Raw genomic sequence first — 19,643 nt, 5'->3', positions numbered from 1 at the left:
CAGACATTACTTGGGCCCCAAGGCAAGATTGGGGGAAGAGCCGTGAAGGGAATCAAGGGCAACATTTAGAAGCCCTTGGGGATGATAAGGCACAACTCCTGTCACTCAGGAATGTTCAGAGGTAACTTTCTCCCGTTCTCTATGCTGTGTCTTTACTCTGTTCACTGTTTCCATTGCTGTGCAGAAGATCTTCAATTTGATGCAATCCCATTTATCAATTCTTGCTCTTATTTCCTGAGTTATTGGAGTCCCTTTCAGAAAGTCCTTGCCTATACTTATTTTTTAATATTTATTTTATTAGCATATATTCATTGCACAGGGAGGATTTGTTTTGACACTTCTTTATAGTCTTACATTGTACAATAGTTAGATCACCCCCTTTATCCCCCCCTGCCACCTCCCTTCCCGCCTCACTTAAAACATTTGCAAGAGGTTTCATCAATCATTGTATCTTCTTTATGTATAGGAAGCCCATTGACCCTATTACTTCATCTTCATCTCCTCTGTCCGCCCCACTCATAAATAACCCCCCACTGTACCAATTTTATATTCTTGTATTTCATTATTAATTCCAAAGTCAATGTTCAAAGGGTTTCTCAATGTATCCCAGACCTTGGTCATTTCAACCCGCTCTGTTTCTCTTCCTTACTCCTTTCCTTCCACGCCCCCATTATTCTGCAGTTTTCAGTACATATCGCTATGTCCTCTATAATAGAGACACGTGCACATCCGTGTTTATCATAGCACTGTTCACAACAGGCACACTATGGAAAAAACCCAGATGCCCTATAACTGCTGAATGGACTAAGAAGCTGTGATATGTATAGATGGAGCTATATACATATATATGTGGAGTTTTATTCTGCCTATAGCCTTGAAGTGGTTTCCCTTGGTAGTTTCAAAGTTCTAGGTATTACATTAAGGTCTTTGGTCCACTTCAAGTTGATTTTTGTACAGCGTGAGGGACAGGGACACCTAGTTGAGTTTTGTTTTGGTTAAAGACTATAATAGGTAGGCAAGATTACTTTGTTGAAAATTCTGTGCCCCCCTTGGAAGTGCAGTATGGGTTAATGTCAGTTCAGTGAGGCGAACTTGGTTGGTGATGGTCAGTTCTTCTCTGTTCTTACTGACTTTTCATTTTAAGTGTGTTTCCGGTTACTGAGAGAAGGGATTATAATCTGCTTTTTCCTCTGTTAATTTTTATCTTAAAGCTTAATTGTTAGCTACACATCCGTGTTAATTCAACTGTCTTCCTTATGAACGAACCCTTTATCACTTTGAAATTTCTCTTCTTCTACTGGAGAGGTTTCTTTCTTAAATTGTATTTTTGTCTAATGTTAACATAACACAATAGTTTTTGTAATTGTTTCATCACACAATCTTTTAAAAAGTTACTATATTTTTGAATTAGCATACACTAATATGACAGGATTTCATTATAATAATTCTATACTGTGAACAGTGTATTTAAAACAAATTTATTGTTCAAAGTATTCCATTATATTCCTTCCCGCTCCCTCCTCTGCTCTTTGTCAGTGTTTGGTGGGTTTGATTATGCTGTTTTGGATCCTTTTCACCCCTCAGTCTCCTTTCCTTTCCCCTCCCCCCAATGATACCCGCTACACAGTACGTCCCTCATCTTCATTCCCATTATGATTATCACCATCGTTTTAGGTCTAGGTTTCCACAAGTGAGCAAGAACATGTGATTTTTGGCTTTTTGAGCAATAAACTTGACTATGGAGGTATCTCTTTTGTATACTGATTTACACTCCTTTGGTATATGCCCAAGAGAGGTATGGCCGAATCATAAGGTAAGTCTATTTTTAGTTTATGAGGAAGCTCCATACTGATTCCCATATTGGATTTACTGGTTTACATTCCCACCAACAGTATATGAGGGTTCCTTTATCTCTACATGCCCACTAGCCTTTGTGCTTTGTTTTCTTGATGATTGCCAATCTGACTGGGGTGAGGTGGAATCTTAATATAGGGTTTTTTTGGGTGGTCAAAGCATTTTATTGAGGGGCTTGGACATGGGAAGGGGTTAAAAAAGCACTGAAGAGGACAGTGAGATCTCCGGTCCATAGCAGGGCAGGACTTCCTGCTCTTGCCTCCTGAAACTCTTAGTGTAGTTTTGATTTGGATTTCCTTTATGGCTGAGGATGTTGAACATTCTTTCAGGTATTATTAGCCATTTGTGGGTTTTTTTTCTGAGAACTCTCTGTTCAATTTGTTTGCCCATTTATTCATTGAATTTTTTTGTTCTTTTGCTGATTAGTTTTTTAAGCCCTTTGATAGTTTGAATATTAACCTCTATTTGTTCAACAACTGATGAAGATTTTTTTCCGATTCTGTGGGTTGTCTTGTGAATCTAGTAATTGTTTATTTTGATATGCAGAAACTTTTTTTTTCTTTTTCTTTTATTATTCATATGTGCATACAAGGCTTGGTTCATTTCTCCCCCCTGCCCCCACCCCCTCCTTTACCACCCACTCCGCCCCCTCCCTCTCCCCCCCACCCCCTCAATACCCAGCAGAAACTATTTTGCCCTTATCTCTAATTTTGTTGAAGAGAGAGTATAAGCAATAATAGGAAGGAACAAGGGTTTTTGCTGGTTGAGATAAGAATAGCTATATAGGGCATTGACTCACATTGATTTCCTGTGCGTGGGTGTTACCTTCTAGGTTAATTCTTTTTGATCTAACCTTTTCTCTAGTACCTGTTCCCCTTTTCCTATTGGCCTCAGTTGCTTTTAAGGTATCTGCTTTAGTTTCTCATGCAGAAACTTTTTAATTTAATGCAGTCTCATTTGTCAATTCTTGCTCTTATTTCCTGGGCAGTTGGAGTCCTATTCAAAAAATTATCACCTATACCTATATGTTCTAGAGTTTTCCCTATGTTTTTCTGTAGTGGTTTCAAGGTTTTAGGTCTTATATTAAGATCTTTTACCTATTTAGAGTTGATTTTTTTTACAGGATAAGAGATAGGAGTCTAGTTTCAGTCGTTTGCATGTAGATAATCAGTTTTCCCTGAACCATTTGTTGAAGAGGCTGTCTTTTCTTCAGTGTATGTTTTTGACACCTTAGTCTAAGATCAGATGGCTATAGCCATTCAGTTTTATTTCTGGGTATTCTATTCTATTCCATTGGACTCTGTGTCTGTTTTATGCCATGCAATGCTGTTTTTGTTACTTGGTTTATAGTATAATTTGAATTCTGGTATTGTGACACCTACAGTGTTGCTTTTTTACTCAGGATTACTTTTGCCATTCTGGGTCTTTTATGCTTACGAATGAACTTTAAGATTGCTTTTTCTAAGCTAGACATTGATCTACCATTTGATCCAGCAATACCACTCTTGGGGATACACCCAAAAGACTGTGACACATGTTACTGCAGAGGCACCTGCACACCCATGTTTATTGTGGCACTATTCACGATAGCCAAGTTATAGAAACAGCCAAGATGCCCCACCACTGACGAATGGATTAAGAAAATGTGGTATCTATACACAATGGAATTTTATGCAGCCATGAAGAAGAACGAAATGTTATCATTCGCTGGTAAATGGATGGAATTGGAGAACATCATTCTGAGTGAGGTTAGCCTGGCCCAAAAGACCAAAAATCGTATGTTCTCCCTCATATGTGGACATTAGATCAAGGGCAAACACAACAAGGGGATTGGACTTTGAGCACATGATAAAAGCTTTAGCACACAAGGGAGGGGTAAGGATAGGTAAGACACCTAAAAAATTAGCTAGCATTTGTTGCCCTTAACGCAGAGAAACTAAAGCAGATATCTTAAAAGCAACTGAGGCCAATAGGAAAAGGGGACCAGGAACTAGAGAAAAGGTGAGATCAAAAAGAATTAACCTAGAAGGTAACACACATGCACAGGAAATTAATGTGAGTCAACTCCCTGTATAGCTATCCTTATCTCAACCAGCAAAAACCCTTGTTCCTTCCTATTATTGTTTATACTCTCTCTTCAACAAAATTAGAAATAAGGGCAAAATAGTTTCTGCTGGGTATTGAGGGGGTGGGGGGGAGAGGGAGGGGGCGGAGTGGGTGGTAAGGGAGGTGGTGGGGGCAAGGGGGAGATATGAACCAAGCCTTGTATGCACATATGAATAATAAAAGAAAAAAAATAAAATAAAATATCACTTCCATAACTTATCCCCACCCAGCACAATAGAACACAAGAAAAAATAAATACCATTAATCTGAAATGAGATATATAAAGCACAAAATTTAGTATTTTGAGGAAAGGATTAAATAAAATCAAGTAAATAATGAATTTTATGTTATGAATAATTTATTGCAAAAATCACTAAAATATTATTTTTAAAGTGTTAAAAAAAGATTGCCTTTTCTATTTCTATGAAGAATGAACTTGGAATTTTGATGAGCATTGCATTGAATCTGTAGATTGCCTTCAGTAGTATTGCCATTTTCGTTGTAACAATTTTGCCAATCCATGAACATAGTTGGGTAGTCTTTCCATTTTCTGGTGTCTTCTTCAATGTTTGTAGTTTTCATTGTAGAGTTATTTCATCTCCTTGGTTAAGTTTATACCTAGTTTTTTTTTTGGGGGGGAGGTTATTGAGAATGGAATTGTTTTCCTGATTTCTTTCTCAACTTGTTCATTGTTGGTATATAACAAAGCTACTTAGTTTTGCATATTGACTTTATATTGTGCTAGTGTTTGTAAGATCTAGGAGTGTTTTGGTGGAATCTGTACAATTTTTGAAAATGGGGATAATTTGACTTTTTTTCCTATTTTGAATCCCTTTTATTTCCTTCCCTTGCCTTATTGGTCTGGCTAGGAATTTCATACAATATTGAAAAAGATATGGGAGAATGGACATCCTTGTCTTGTTCCTAAGTTTAAGGGAATGATTTCTGTTTTTCCCCATTTAATATGAAGTTTGCTATAGGCTGTCACATACATCCTTTATTATGTTGAAGTACATTCCTTCTGTCCCTAGTTTCTTCTAAGCTTTTATCATAAAAGAACATTGAATTTCGTCAAAGGCTTTTTTGCATCAATTGAGAGGATCATGCAATTTTTGTTCTTTATTCTGTTTATACTATATTATGTTAATTGATTTGTGTGTGTTGAACCATCCTTGCATCCCTGGAATGATTTTTGCATCTATGTTCACTAAAGATATTGGTCTATAATTTTGTTTTTTGTTGTGTCCTTGTCTGGTTTTGGAGTGAATGTAATACTAGTTTCATAGAATGAGTTTGGTACTGCTCCTTCCCTTTCTATTTCATGGAAAAGTTTGAGAAAAATTAATTCTTTAAAGGTCTGGTAGAGAATCCATTGGATCTTGGGCTTTTCTTTGTTGACAGACTGTATTGCTACTTCAGTCTCATTGCTTGTTATAGATCTATTTAGGTGACTTTTATACCCTTGGTTCAATTTTGGTTGGTCAAATGTGTCTAGAAATTTATTTCTTTCACATTCTCCAGTATATTTGAGTATAGGTTTTTGAAGTATTCCCTTATGATCCTCTGGATATTATTGATATTTGTTATAATATCCCCCTTTTTATCTCTAATTTATTATTTTGAGTCTTTTCCCTCTTTCATTTAGTCAGATTGTTTAAGTGTTTATCAATCTTACTTATCTTTTTAAAGAACCAACTTTTTGTTTTATGGATTCTTTGTATAGTTTTTTTGTTCTGTATTTCATTAATTTCTGTTCTAATATTTGTTATTTCTTTCCATTGTCTCTGTTGTGTTTGGTTAGTCCTTGTTTTGTAGCCTTGTTCATTAGGCTATTTATTTGAAATCTGTTTGTTTGTTTTTTTTAACGTAGATAGTCATAACTATAAACTTTCCTCTTAGCACTACTTTTGCTGTATCTCAAAGGTTCTGGAGGTTGTGTTTTCATTTTCAGTAGTTCTAGGAACTTTTGGATTTCCTCCCTTATTTTTTCAATGACCCAGTGCTCATTCAACAGTGTTATGTTCAGTCTCCATGTGTTTGAATATTTTCTGTTGTTTCTTTTGCTGTTGAGTTCTAGTTTTATCATTATGGTCTGATGGAATATAGGGAGTTATTTCAATTTTCTTGTATTTACTAAGACTTTCTTTGTATCCTAAAATATGATCTATTTTGGAGAAAGTTTCATGGAATGCTGATGAGAATGTATATTGTGTATCTATGGATGTCTGTTAAGTCCATTTGGTCTATAGTATCATTTTATTCCAAGGCTTCTTTGTTGATTTTTTTGTCTGAATGAACTATCTGTTGGTGGGAGTGGGGTATTGAAATGTCCAACTATCATTGTGTTGGAATGTATCTATGCTTTTAAGTTCACTAGTGTTTGTTTAATGAAGTTGGGTGTGCTCACATTTAGTGCATATATGTTAGCAAATGTTATTTCCTCTGAGAATGTTTCCTTTTATTAATTTGAAGTGACTTTCTTTATCTCTTCTGACTAATTTTGGTTTGAAGTTTACTTTATCAGAAATGTATAACTATCACTGCCTGCTTTCAGTGCTCATTTTCTTGGAAAGTCTTTTTCTACCCTTTCACCCTAGGCCAATTATTATTATTATTTTTTTTTTTTTTTTTTTGGTTAGGGAGACATGTTTCTTATAGGCAAAATACTGGTTGGGTCTTGGTTTTTAATCTAACTCGCCATTCTATGTCTTGTGATTGGAGAATTAAAATCATTAGCATTCAGTGTTAATGTTGGAAGGGATGTAGTAATTCTTACCATTTCGTTGTTTTTGTAGTTTTTGATCCTTATTAAGGTGAAGAGTGTATGTTTGCTGGGCCCTATCAGTACAATGGATGCTCCCTGTAATCTCTTGTCCTCAGCTTTGTGTCTGCAGTTCTCCTGTTGTGTTTACTTACATATCCCCTCAGGGACCTAGATTGACCAGGTTCGGCTTGGGAGGAAGGCTCTGGACCACAGGCAGTTGCTGGGGTGAGATAGGGCAGGTCCTGTGGAATAGTAGCAATTCCAGGGGCTGGGCTGCTTTGTTGGGGCTCAGTGGGGCAGTCCCAGGAGTGTGAGGTAGCAGCGGGGGATGGATGGCAGGGTCTCCAAGCACAGATTGTGGGTCAAATATCACTCTGCCACGTTCTTCCATATTCAGGGAATCCAGTGCTGCTCTGACTTGTTCATGGTGAGCTCCACCCCGCAATTTCCAGTTTAATGTCTCATTTGGAGAGTGAGGGGCAAGTAGTTCCTGTCATTTGTGTATACACATATACCCCTGGATTGGGCAGTAGGTTTAGGTCTCTAGCAAGTTGGCTTGCTTACTTCCGCACCTTTCCCTGTTTTGGGTAGAGACCCAGGCTTCAGCCATGCACTGGGCCAGGGCCACATGTGGGAACCTTCAATCAGCTTGCTTAGCTGTTAAGTTTTCTTGGTGCAGGGGGAGGCAGACATATTTGTGTCTGTACACTGGGCCAGCCCGTGTGGTGGCCCTCAAGACTGAAAATGGTTTTCTCTGCTGGCTACCTTCCATGCCATCATTTTACCCCTGGATGAATTCCTTCAGCTCATGAACATATTTAAGATAGTTGTCTGACATTTTTGACTTGCAATTCAAGTGTCTGGGCTTCTAAGGAATGGTTTCTATCATATTTTTTGTTGTTGTGAAAGGTCTGTATTTTCTTTTTGTGTATGCCTTCTGTTTTTTTTCATTGAAAAAATCTGTTTTCAGAATATTATATCTTGTAAACTCTATAATCCTAATTCTCCCTCCTTTTGGGCATTGTTGATACTTCTGCTTGTTTTGGAATGGACCTCTCCATTTGTGACTTTTCCAAATTATTTTTGCAAAGTGTATATTCCTTGTTATATGCAGTCCCTGAAGTTTCTGTTTCATTTTGTATGGAGTTAGACAGTGACCTGACAAACATTTCCTTAAATATCTGGCTCCAGAAAAGGGGAGAAGGGTAAATAAAGGGAAAAACTTCTCTTTATATCTCCTTACAAATGGCACTGGAAGAAGCCTCTGTGGCCTGCATGGCCATGGGAGGGTAGACGTCAGGGCCGTTCTCTCACGTGTCTCCAAGAGCAGCCAAACGTTCAGCAAGACGTTCCGGGAGCACACCACCGCCATGGCCCTCTCTGACACCAGCCACTCTAGAAATACGGCTGCTGTTCCCATAGGCGCAGAGTTTGAGCGATGGATAAAGCAGGCGGTTTATACAAGCCACACTCTCACCAAAGATCTGTGGATGCCTCCTTCATCAAGTACTCTCTGGATTTTGGAAGTCTTCAGCAGGGTCCAGAGTTCTGAAATAGATGATGATGATGGTTTTTCTGTCTTATTCGTTGTTCTGAGTAGGGGTCAACCCTGTAGGTTCCCACCCCACCATTTTGCATTTGCACCCTGTGTCTGGACTTTCTCCTCAGATCTGCTGAACCTTTTGATAACTAGCTGGTTTGATTATGAGAATTTTATAATATGTATTTATATGTAAATAGACATAAATATCTGTTTCTATGAAAATTGATGCCCAACCTTTATGGTAGTTTTTGGAATGTCTTTGATTTTGTATTTCTGATTAGGGATGTGAAACTTGTAGTACTACAATTATTTGTATATAGGGTTGATTGATTAAGGGAGCTCATTCAGGTTGGCTGATGTGTCTCATTGGCATGCCCCATTCCCTCTCCCTCCTGTCTTCCTTTCCTTCCTCCCTCCTTCCCTCCCTTCCCTTCTTCCTCCCTTCCTTCCTTCTATAACAGGTGCTTACTAGCTACTTTTGCTGAGAAACACTGACTCCTTACTTGGGCCTGTAAATTAATTGAAGACAGGATAAAAGCTAGGCATCCCAGCCTCCATTATGCATCTGTGTCCTTTGCTCTGAGTCGTTCTCTCCTACTGTAGCTTTTCAGTCATTTTGGAATCCAGGAAGGACTGGAACACCTGTCAGGCATCAATGACTCTTATTATAACAAGGCCCCACCTGACCAATCCTAGACACTGAGCTGTCAGACCACCTGTGACTTCTGCCTGTGACCTATGATCAACCACAGGAACATACCCATCACTGGAACCGTTTATAATTAGGCATGTTACTGGAAATTTGGTCTTCTGAACTCAATGCCAGTTCATAAATAACAAGAGCAGGGTTTTGAGGAAAAGGAAATAGGGTTTATTAAGTTTCCAGGCAAAATGCAGGCTGCAGGAGTTATTGCCTCAAAGCTACAGTCCTACTTTTGAGAGAATGTTGGTTATTTAAGGAGAAGCTCAGTTTTAGGATACGTGATGAAGTGTCTGTCCCAGACCAGATGATAGCCTTGGTTTCTTATTTACAAATTTGCTGGCACCTTGTCTCTGAAGTTGTATGTCTTGGTTGGGAAGGAGTACTTCCCAGCAGTTAGAGAGAGATAGGGGGATGAGCAGTGTGCTGAAGATTGCTTGGTTCCCTTGAAAAAAATGTGTTAACCTTGGGCTTCCCAGCAAGGGGAGATGTATGCGTAATCATCCCTGACCTTCCTAGATTCCAAAGTAGCAGCAGGAGAGAATAACTCAGAACACAAAGTGGAGGCTCAGATGCCTAGCGTTTATCTTGCCTTCAGTTAATTTGTGGGCCCAAGTAAGGAGACAGTGTTTCTTAGTAAAGCAGCTTTTAAACACCTCTCACCCTCTCCCCCAATTCCTCCTCATATTTAAACCTAAGGCAAATGTCTGCTTGGGGAAGATGAATGAAGATGACTTCAAATACATTTCTTCTTCCCATGGATCCCAGTGCTATTCAACAAACTTGTATTCTCTGCTCTTCACCATAAGTTGTCTTCTTTTGTGTGTATGTGGTACTGGGATTTGAATGCAGTGCCTCACACTTGCTAGGCAGGCGCTCTACCTCTTGAGCCACTCCACCAGCCCAATTTTGTGTTTGGTATTTTTGAGACAGGGTCTTGCAAGCTATTTGCCTAGGCTGACTTTGAACTGCAATCCTCCTGATCTCTGCCTCCTGAGTAGCTAGGATTATAGGTGTGAGCTACCGGTGCCCAGTGTAACTTATCTTTTATTTGACATGTTGGGGTGAGTGACTGGACCTGACCTATGGAATCCAGAAATTTGGGCCTGAGGTCTAAAACCTCCTTTCTTTTCTTTTTTTCCTTTCTCTTCTTTTTTGACACTTCCTTATGATCTATACTCAAAGATGCACCAGGCGTAAAGTCAGTCATTTTTTCAAGGAGTCCGGTTGGGAATTTTCCACCACAACACAATAAGCATGGAGTACAGAGCAAATAAGTACTAGATATGACCTGTTTGAAAACAGGCTCAGAAGCACACTCAAACTCACACTGGAATGTTTAGCCTACAGACCTGGCTTAGTAGTACTCCAGATCTCCAGTAGATTAAGCCAGTTTTCAATATCCTTGAGGCAAAGTCTGCTGAAAGTCCATTGACCTTGTGAGAGATAAAGAACTGTAAAGTTTAGCTCCTGCCTGAAGCAGCAGGAGACAGAAATCACAGGAAAAACAACAATCTCTGGAAGGTTGCATTGACCAGAGAATGGCAGGAGGAGCCTGCTCAGCTCCTAAGAGACATTCTGAGCTGCACTGTAGGCCTGGCCTTAAAATAGAAACTTGAATTTCAAGTAGAAAGGGAATGGTTAAATGAAACTCCAATGACCATGATTAATAAGCTGGGGTTTGGGGGTGGTGTGGGTCCTCTTTTCTGTGTATAGATAGATATCAAAGGCATAAACTTGAGCAGTAAAAATCAGGGAAGTTTTATTTGTAGACAAGAGAAAGGAAAGGCCGCATGGAGCAGGACCTGGAAACCAGTAGTCCCCTGAGTTGGCTTGGACGGCAGGTTTTTTTTTTTTTTGTAATGCCAGTGGGAGGAGTATGTTTTGATGCAAAGATTTTGGTACAAATAGGTGTTCCTTGGGAAGGAAAGGAAGCATTTTTTCCTGGCTAATCACCATATTTGAGGAACATGTGGATTGCCTTCATTCCATCCTTCAATAGTCTGGGCAGTCCCTGGCTACTCTGGAGGAAGCAGAGTCTGGGGGATTGTGCAGAGATAAGTGATAACTGTATTTCATCATTCACTGAACTTAAGTGAAACTTTGTCTCTAAGTTGTTTTAATTGGCTTCTAAAGAGTTTCTCCCCCCATGGCCAATTACTAGTAGATGGAAATTGCCAGTGGTGAGAAAGGTGTGCTGCCCCCAGGAGTCCAGGCTGTGGGAAAGGAGGCTCCTGGCACAGGCCTGCCTCTGCTCACTCAGGCCCTGGGGGCCAAATCACCAAACCCTGCCCTGGTTTTCTGGCTGTCCCCAGAGAGGATGCTGCTAGTCTAACCCTGTGTCTGTTTCTAGGGGAGATGGCACTAGAGATCCTGCGTAGTGCTTTGCTGTAATAGATGACCACTTCAAGCCCTGTGAGTGCCTCATATGCAGAGAGCCATAACCAGGTGACTGGATGTGGCTCATGGTGAAATCTTTCCCACACTCTGTACTTGCCCCTGATGTGAGGGTGGCCCATGAGAAGTGGTTCAGGAGCCAGAGAGATGTAGGGCAAGGGGGTGCTTAGCAGTGAGAGGGTGAAATACATGAGGCTCATGTGGATTTGGCCAGCACAAAACTGTGCAGACCAAGGGCTGGCCATACAAGACAGAGAGGCCTTTCCTTGTTTTGCTCACACCTGCTGGTGACTTTGTAGGGGTATCTTTCTCCTTTTAAGCAGGTCCATGTGATGGTGAAAAATGAATTTCCAAGATGAATTTGGGAGCTTGAGGATGGAGAGTAATTTTCCTTTTTGCTTTGTACACTAACAAATTCATCAACTCCCCTCTATCCTCCCACTTCTCATACTCAATTTTCCAGTGAGAGTTTAGGGAGACACCAACTCAACAAAGGAACCTCTGTCCCAGGCAGGTGACACCATGCTGTTTAGGAGATGAAGTAGGAAAATCACTCGAGTCCATGCACTTGAGTCTAGCATAGGCAACATAGAGAAAATCCTTCACAGCCAACCAACCAACCAAACAAGCACAAACCTTTGCTTCAGACCATGGTTCTTTTTATTCAACCTTTCTAAATCTGTGGGTCCCAGAATTCAGTGAATCCACATCAGGAGTCACCTTGTCAGTACTCAGCTCCTTAGATTATAAATTTCAGTGATTTTTGGTTCTAAGATCACCTCTCATTTTTCCTATGCAGGGGAGAAAAATAGGATTTCTTTTCCTAATTCACATATGTTCTCAGCAGAGACAGATTCCCATTAACAAAAGGCAGATCAACATGAGAGAAGCACAAGCTTTTACACACCCACAATATCAGAGAGAAACAATTCTCTCAGAGCAGTAAAGGTTCTCAGAGCTGTGGCTTGGGCTTCCATTCTCAAAAGTATTTTAACAAAGCACCATAAAACTTAAGAGACCCTAGACAAAGGTTAGGAAATTTCCACTTGAAGGCCTGGAGCATGGTTCATGTGATAGAGGACCTGCCTCACAAGCACAATGCCCTCAGATCAACCCCAGCACTATTAAAAGAAAGAAAGAGAGAAAAAGAAGAGAAATTTCCACTTCAGAGGTGGCAAAACTCTGGAAAATTGGCAATGCCTACTCTAGATTCTTCTGGTGTTTGCTGCTGAAAGATCTGATCTGAACAGTACCTTCTGCAATAAGAGGGGTTTTAAACCTGGTACTTTAGGAGGCAAAGACAGAAAGTCCTTTTGTGTGAATCTGTCCTACCATCAGGCAAACAGAGGGAAAGGCAGAGAGAGCTCCTGCTTCTTAGCTATCTTCAGCTCAAAACTCCTCAATACTTGAGTGGAACTGACTCAGTACTCTGAATCAGAAGTCCTGGGTTCCAATTGGAATCCTGCCATTAATTATGACATTATGTCCCTAAGGTGCTATAGTGTTGTGGCAATATAATCAGAGGAGAAACCAAGCAACACTCGGAGGAGTGGAGAACTCAGATTTTAATTTTTACGCTAGCGGGCCCAGACGTGTACCTGTGTCTGAGCCCCGAACAAAGGATTTACAGGATATTTAAAAGGCAGTGCAGGGTATCAGGTTACAAGGAATGTGCTCTCCCATAAAGTAGGGCTAGTAGTGGGTTAGAAACCTAAGGTTTAGATAAGAACAGCAGGGGAGGCCTGCTTTGGAAAGTTTATTTACAAGTGGAGACAAAGGAAGGCAGGAATGGGTGCTTATCTCTGCATGGTGCCTTTCATCTTGGTCCCAAACTTTTGCATGGCTCTAATGAGCAATTCCTCACAGCTCTGTCTGAGGTTACAGCTTTTAATTGACAGTTTACCATGTTTTACAACCCTGTTTCAAGGCTATCTTCCTCTTCATTAGCAACCATAAACACTTAAGATTTAAGGAATCACTGCTTCTTGTAGCCAATGTGAAATTGAAGAGACACCAAGAGATCCATGGGAAGAACATCTACCATACAAGAGTCTGGTTCCCATTGTTGTGGGATACTCGAGAACGGGGAAACAGGACATGAAGGCTTTTCAGGAAGCAATATTTATTAACATGTCAGGGGATTCACAGCCAAAGGCTGAGCCCCGAGAACAAAGGGGCCTTGCCTTATGTATCATTCTAGGCAGGTTATAGAAGCAAGAAGCAAGGTTGAATCTGTTGCAGGAATCTCAAAGCTGAGATATGGTACACTGTGGCAGTTTAGCAGGAAGCAACATTTCATTGTGCCAACACAGACCCAGTGGACTTGCATCCAAAGGCTGAGCCCCAAGAACAAAGAGGTCTCACCTTATATACCCTTGCAAGCAGGTTACAGAAGCAAAGAGCAAAGCTCAACCCATATATGGCTGCATGTGACTTCATTGGCTATTCCATTCCTCCAGTACTATGTGATCTTCTTCATGTTTCAATTCTTTAAGTTTTATCTCTCTGCTTTGCCACCCCTCTCCCTGCCTTATTATCAGAACACAGCCTGTCTGTTTCTCTTCTGGCCCTCCTCCCTGCTATAGATCCATATATGGTTACATACTATTTCATTGGTTAGCTTTTTCTCAGTGCTAAGTGATCTTTTTAATGTTTAGATTCTTTAAGTTTTATCTCCCTGATACACCATCCCTGACCAGTACCCATGCTGAGTAATAAAATACCAAAAGGTTAGGTGGAAGAATGGGCCAGCAATGTATAGGGGGACTTAAACCTGGGACAGAGAAAGAATCACCTAACATGACAATGACAAGAGACATTCAGAATAGATAGGACCGTTCTGAAATCAATAGCTACTGGTTTATGTCCTAAGGCAAGAGAACATTTCTGTGTGTGAGTCATGAAAACTATAGCAATTCCTCATCTGAGACCATCAGGGCAAGTGATTCTGAGGAGTGTCAACTCTAAATTCCTATGAAATTCCAGAGCATTGTAGTCACCACTTCTTTATTGGTCTTCTAGAGTCATTTAAAAAAATAGACTTAAATATTTCTGACCCTCAGTTGTTCTTGTCTGTAAATGAGTATATCAAAATCAGCTACTTTTATGTGTTTATTTGTTGACACTATTGAGGTTTGAAAATCAGCCATTTTTACATAAAAGAATTACAAGTTTTATGACTATCAGCAACCGTCAGTCTCAAATATAAAAGCATGGTCATGACCACAAATCACTAATTACAGTAATAGTTATAGGTTTGTTTTGCACCTATCTGAACTTCACTTTTTCTCATTACAATGAAAAAGAGGTGGTACATGAAGTTAGAAGTCTTATCTCATAAATTTTCTAATTCTAGAATCTGAGAACTACCTTCCTTACTGCTCCTTTCATGTCACAGTTCCTCAGCTGCAGATGAAGGGATTGACCAAAGGTGTCCCCATTGTGAATATGACAGTGGCCACAGTGTGTCCTGTACTGAGTAGGAGGATGAAGGGCACATATAGATGCCCAGGATTGCCCCATAGAAGAGGGAAACCACAGTGAGGTGAGACCCACATGTGGACAGGGCTTATCATGGACAGATGGCAGCTTCAGTACATTAGAGAAGATGTAGACATAAGAATCAATGATGCATGTGAATGGTGTCAGAAATATCACTCCACCCACAGTGAAGACCATCAGGTCATTGATAAAGTATCAGAACAAGAGAGCTTTAGAATAGGGTAGGGCTTACAGAAGAATTGGTGCACGGCATTGTGGGAACAAAAGGTAAATTGAACCATGAGAAGAGTATGTAAAAGAGCATGTAGGTTTGTAATGATCCATGAAATGGCCACTAGAAGGACACAGAATCTGGGCCTCGTGATCATTATGTAGTGAAGTGAACAACAGATGTCTATGTAGCGGTCATAGGCCATGACACTCAGGAGGAACTGGTCCATGTTGGCGAAAGTGATGAAGAAGTAGATCTGAATCACACACTCCATGTAAGAGATGGACCTGGTGCCCACTATGTGATTCACCAGCATCTTGTGGGCAGAGACTGAAGCAGATGTCAACACTGGAGAGATTGGCTAGGAAGAAATACATGGGTGCGTGGAGATGAGGGTCACAGCTGATGGCCAAAATGATGAGAAAGTTCCCGATGATGGTAACCAGATACATCCCCAAGAACAGCCCAAAGAGAACCTCTTCCTGCTCTGCCTTTCCAGAGAGTCCCAGGAGGAGGAACTCTGTGATTGTAGTCTGATTGTTCCCATCCATGTCTGTGGGGAAGAAAGTATCATCATACAGTAAGATCATTAGGCAAATGTTTTTTATTTTTATCAGTTTATAAATCTATAAAATTTTATATACTTTAGAAGAGATTACACATTGGTTGAAAATATCTGGATTATTTTCTTATACAATCTACAGAAAAGCCTGGTAATTTAAACCGCTGACTTTCAAATGGCTATGGTTTGTTTTCTCTATTCTTATTTGATGAATAATATATGTAAGAACTTTCTTATGAAATGTATAACTTAGTGTAAAAATATGGCTTTTAACAGCTCACTTTACAGATGAAGAAACAAGGGATTTGTCAGTGAGACTGTTTATATCAATTCACAGACAATGAATATTAGAGTTCCCAATCAGCTCAGGTGTTTTGTTCTGTATGCTATCTTTTGATTAGCTACCCCTTATTGAAGGTTTGGCCACTTAGCAAATGAGGTATCAGATGCCAACTACATTCCTGGAGATTTTTGTCGGTGGCTTTTCTGTTTTCTCAGAATTTGGAACATTCAGGGGCTTTACTAAACTTCTTTGGTGATTTGTCCACAGCACTTTGTCATAAAGATGTGGTCACTATAGCTCACAGCTCGTGGTCTGCTGACCTGAGCTGCTGGTCAGTAGTTGTGTATAGCATCCCCCTTCCTTGCTGCCATTAGAAGAGGAAAGGCAGATACCTATGGGAGCTGATTTTTTTTCTGTGTTGAAATGGATTTACAGATTGATAAAGAGGACTTTCATGTGGTTTATCCAAAAGGTAATCCAGGACAAAAAACAAAACAAAACAAAACACCGTAGGTGTGTGTATGTGGTGGTCAAGTAAAACACTGACTGTAGGGTCCCTGGGAGAACTCATGGTGTCAAGTGGGAAGGAAAGGAGATGTGATTCCTGGGAGATCAAAGGTCCAAGAGAGAGGATAGAGAAAGACCACCTACTGCTATGTGAGGTGGCCTGATTGTTTGGCAGAGGATATTGTAGCAGATGCTTTTGAGGGATGGATTGGTTATAGGATGTACATATTATGGAATTAGTGAGGAGTCCATGAGAGTGAGAGTTGAATGAATGAAATTGAAGAGAAGTGCTGAGATTTGAATTCAGTTTTTATCTGGATTCACTCCCATTGTCAAAGTAGAGCAGGTCAAGAAGGAAGGTAGACATTGCTCCTGAGGAAACACAGTTAATGTGGACCGTATATGTTGAAGGCTTTGGCAGGCACTGGGGGGTATGTAGTCACAGAAATAAGAGAGTTCATTGACTGTAGATAAGAATATTATGGTCTTCAGGACAGACAGTTTCATAGCAGAAGCAGAGGGAAAGGGGTGTGATAGGGATGTCAGGGCATGTGTTCCAGTGGGTTCTAACTGCTACAAAGGCCATGCGTTGAGAACAAGTTGGTATTTTCCCACATTCTTCTCCTAGAGCATTTGCATTGAGAGCTTGGCTGTCTAGGAAGGTCAGTTGGTAGATAAAATATCACTATTCCACAGTTTAATCTCAAGACATTGAGCTTCTGAAGAAAACCACTGAATTGTGGTAGGGAATGCAGTTGGTCTGATTAGATTTTCATCAGGCAATCTGTGAAATAGAATTCAGCTTTCCCTGCAGCTTCCTGAGGGAGAGAGTACTTCTAGCACAACTGTGACAATGACATTAGCTCATATAACTGAAATCAGTTGATGTCTGCTTTCATGCATTGATCCGTGGTCAGTCATGCTAGGGTGTCAGCGTGTTTCCACATCTGACATAACTGCTTCCCTGAGTGTTTGGGTCCCTGCACCATGAAAAAAGGCTGAGGACTCCAGTGCAGCCAGCATCCCTCTTGAGGTTCAGGCTGGCACCAAGTAGCTGAGCTCTGTGTCACCTTTATTATGTGATCGTGGATCACTTTCGGAGGACACGGAGTCAACTAGAACCAAGATGACATGAGTCCACTTGCATGTCTGACAGAGGATTGTCTCTGTTGGGTTTGCAGGAAGTGGGGCTCTTGGTTCTGAGCTCACCCAGGCTTCTGAACAGCCTCCAGCCACTGGTCATAGCACTGCTAAACCTAGTTATCCTCTCCTCTTTCCACTGCCCACTTTCCTGTTTCCATCCTGGAGATGGACTGTTCTGTTCCCAGTGCACAGCTCATCTGTTCAATGTGCATGAGAATCTGTCTATTGTTGGAGGAAATCGTCTCTCATTTGCTCTCCCAGCCCCACTTACCTGGATGCTGTCTGCTGTTGGGCACTGTCACAGAATTCCTATATCGGCTGGTTCCCTTCTGGACCTGGATGATGGGAAATTCACAGCTAGGCTGAGAAGGGAACGGCCTTTTCTCCTGGAGCAGAACATTAAGGATGGGACACGTGGCTGTCTCTGGTCAAGCATGGATGACTGGGAACTAACAAATAGATCCCTTTCCTGGAGACTGGGGCAGCCATGAGGACTGCTGCCTAGTTGTGATCCTTAGGGTTAGTCCCCAAAGGTCACTTTAGGAACGCATTCTGTTTGTTTGTGTTCTGTCTTAATGTAGAAAATAGCAATGTGTGAATCTTACTTCATATCTAAATAGTTGTTCTACAATCTTGTAGCTTTTTATTAATATAAGCATTTAAAATGATAAATTTTCCTCCAAACATTCTGTAGATTTGGGTATCATTTATTTTTGTTACCATTTAATTAAAATATTTAGTCTACTGTACTTTTTCACTTGACTTGATTATTTTGACGTATTTTATTTAGTTTCTAATATTTGGGAAATTTTTCTAATTATGTTACTGTTTCCTAATTGGCTTTTTTTGTTTATTTTTTCATTTATTCATATGTACATACATTGTTTGGGTCATTTCTCCCACCTTCCCATTCTCCCTCCCTCGCCCCTCCACCCCCTCACTTTTATTGGCTTTTAATTACCATGTATAAATGTTATGAAGTAATGGGTTTCATTGGGTTATTTTCCTGCATGCATATAAAATACTTTTATCATATTCACCTCTATTACCACCTGTATATCCCCCCTCCTACACCTCATCCCCTTCCACATCTCTAACATTCCCCTGTTACATTCATGATGTTTTTCCCCTAAATTCCACCTGGGAGAGAAAATATTCAATGATTTGTGTTTCTGAGTCTGACTTACTTTGCTTAACATGATGAAATATTGTCTTGCAAATAATATCATTTCATGCCTTTTTATGGCCAAATAAAACTCCATTGTGTGGATATATCACATTTTCAAACCACTCACCCATTGACGGCCACCACGGTGGGTTCCATAACTTTGCTGTTGTATACAGTGCTGTGATAAACATGGCTGTGCTGACATCTGTGTTGAAAGCTCACTTTGATTCTTGTGATATCTTCTTCAAAAGACTGGTATGGCTGCATCACAGGGCAATTCTATTTTAAATTTTTTGGGAAACCTCCACCCTGATATCCTTAACACCTGGAGTAATTTCAACTCCCACCAACATTGTATAAGGTCCCCCCACAACCTTACCAGCAGGTATTGTTTTTGTTTCTTCATGATAGCTTCTGTGTGGGTGAGATGGCATTTGATGTAATTTTGATTTGCATTTCTCTGCTGGCTAAAGTTAGTGAACATTTCTTGTGTACTTCTTGGCAACAAACTGGCATTCTTGAATTGGGAAGTGTGTGTTCAGTTCATTGCCCATTTATTGACTAGATTATTTGCTCCTTTGGTGTTTAATTGTTTACATTGTATATATTCTAGATATTAATCTCCTGTTGGATGAATAACTGGGAAAGATTTTCTCCCATCCTGTAGGCTGTTTTTTTTCACTCCGTTCATTGTTTCCTGTGCTGGGCAGAGCCTTTTAAATTGATTCAATCCCATTGGTCAATTATTTTTTAAAGAAATATTTAGTAAATTAATTCAAATGAAGGCAGTTTAAATGATCCATAAATAGAAAACATTAGAAATCTGTATACAATAAGAATATAAATTAGCCAACTCCAAGGTCATTTCCATTTAAACATTCATACTAATACATAATCATGTTTT

At 40.1% G+C, this 19,643-nt stretch overlaps 1 long non-coding RNA gene and 1 pseudogene across 1 annotated transcript in view; one reads left to right on the top strand and one right to left on the bottom strand.

Annotated features, from left to right (window-relative positions):
- The window catches only part of LOC141417870 (uncharacterized), a 90,673-nt gene that overhangs the window by 22,540 nt on the left and 48,490 nt on the right, over positions 1 to 19,643 (top strand). The gene's annotated exons all lie outside the window — the stretch shown is intronic.
- LOC109697120 (olfactory receptor 1F1-like) lies at positions 14,766 to 19,006 on the bottom strand (annotated as a pseudogene).

The sequence above is a fragment of the Castor canadensis genome, chromosome 16 (assembly GCF_047511655.1).
Source record: "Castor canadensis chromosome 16, mCasCan1.hap1v2, whole genome shotgun sequence".
In the NCBI taxonomy this organism is placed as follows: Eukaryota; Metazoa; Chordata; class Mammalia; order Rodentia; family Castoridae; genus Castor; species Castor canadensis.
The sequence above is the reverse complement of the archived record's forward strand: the minus strand, read 5'-3'. Positions and strand labels throughout refer to the sequence as shown.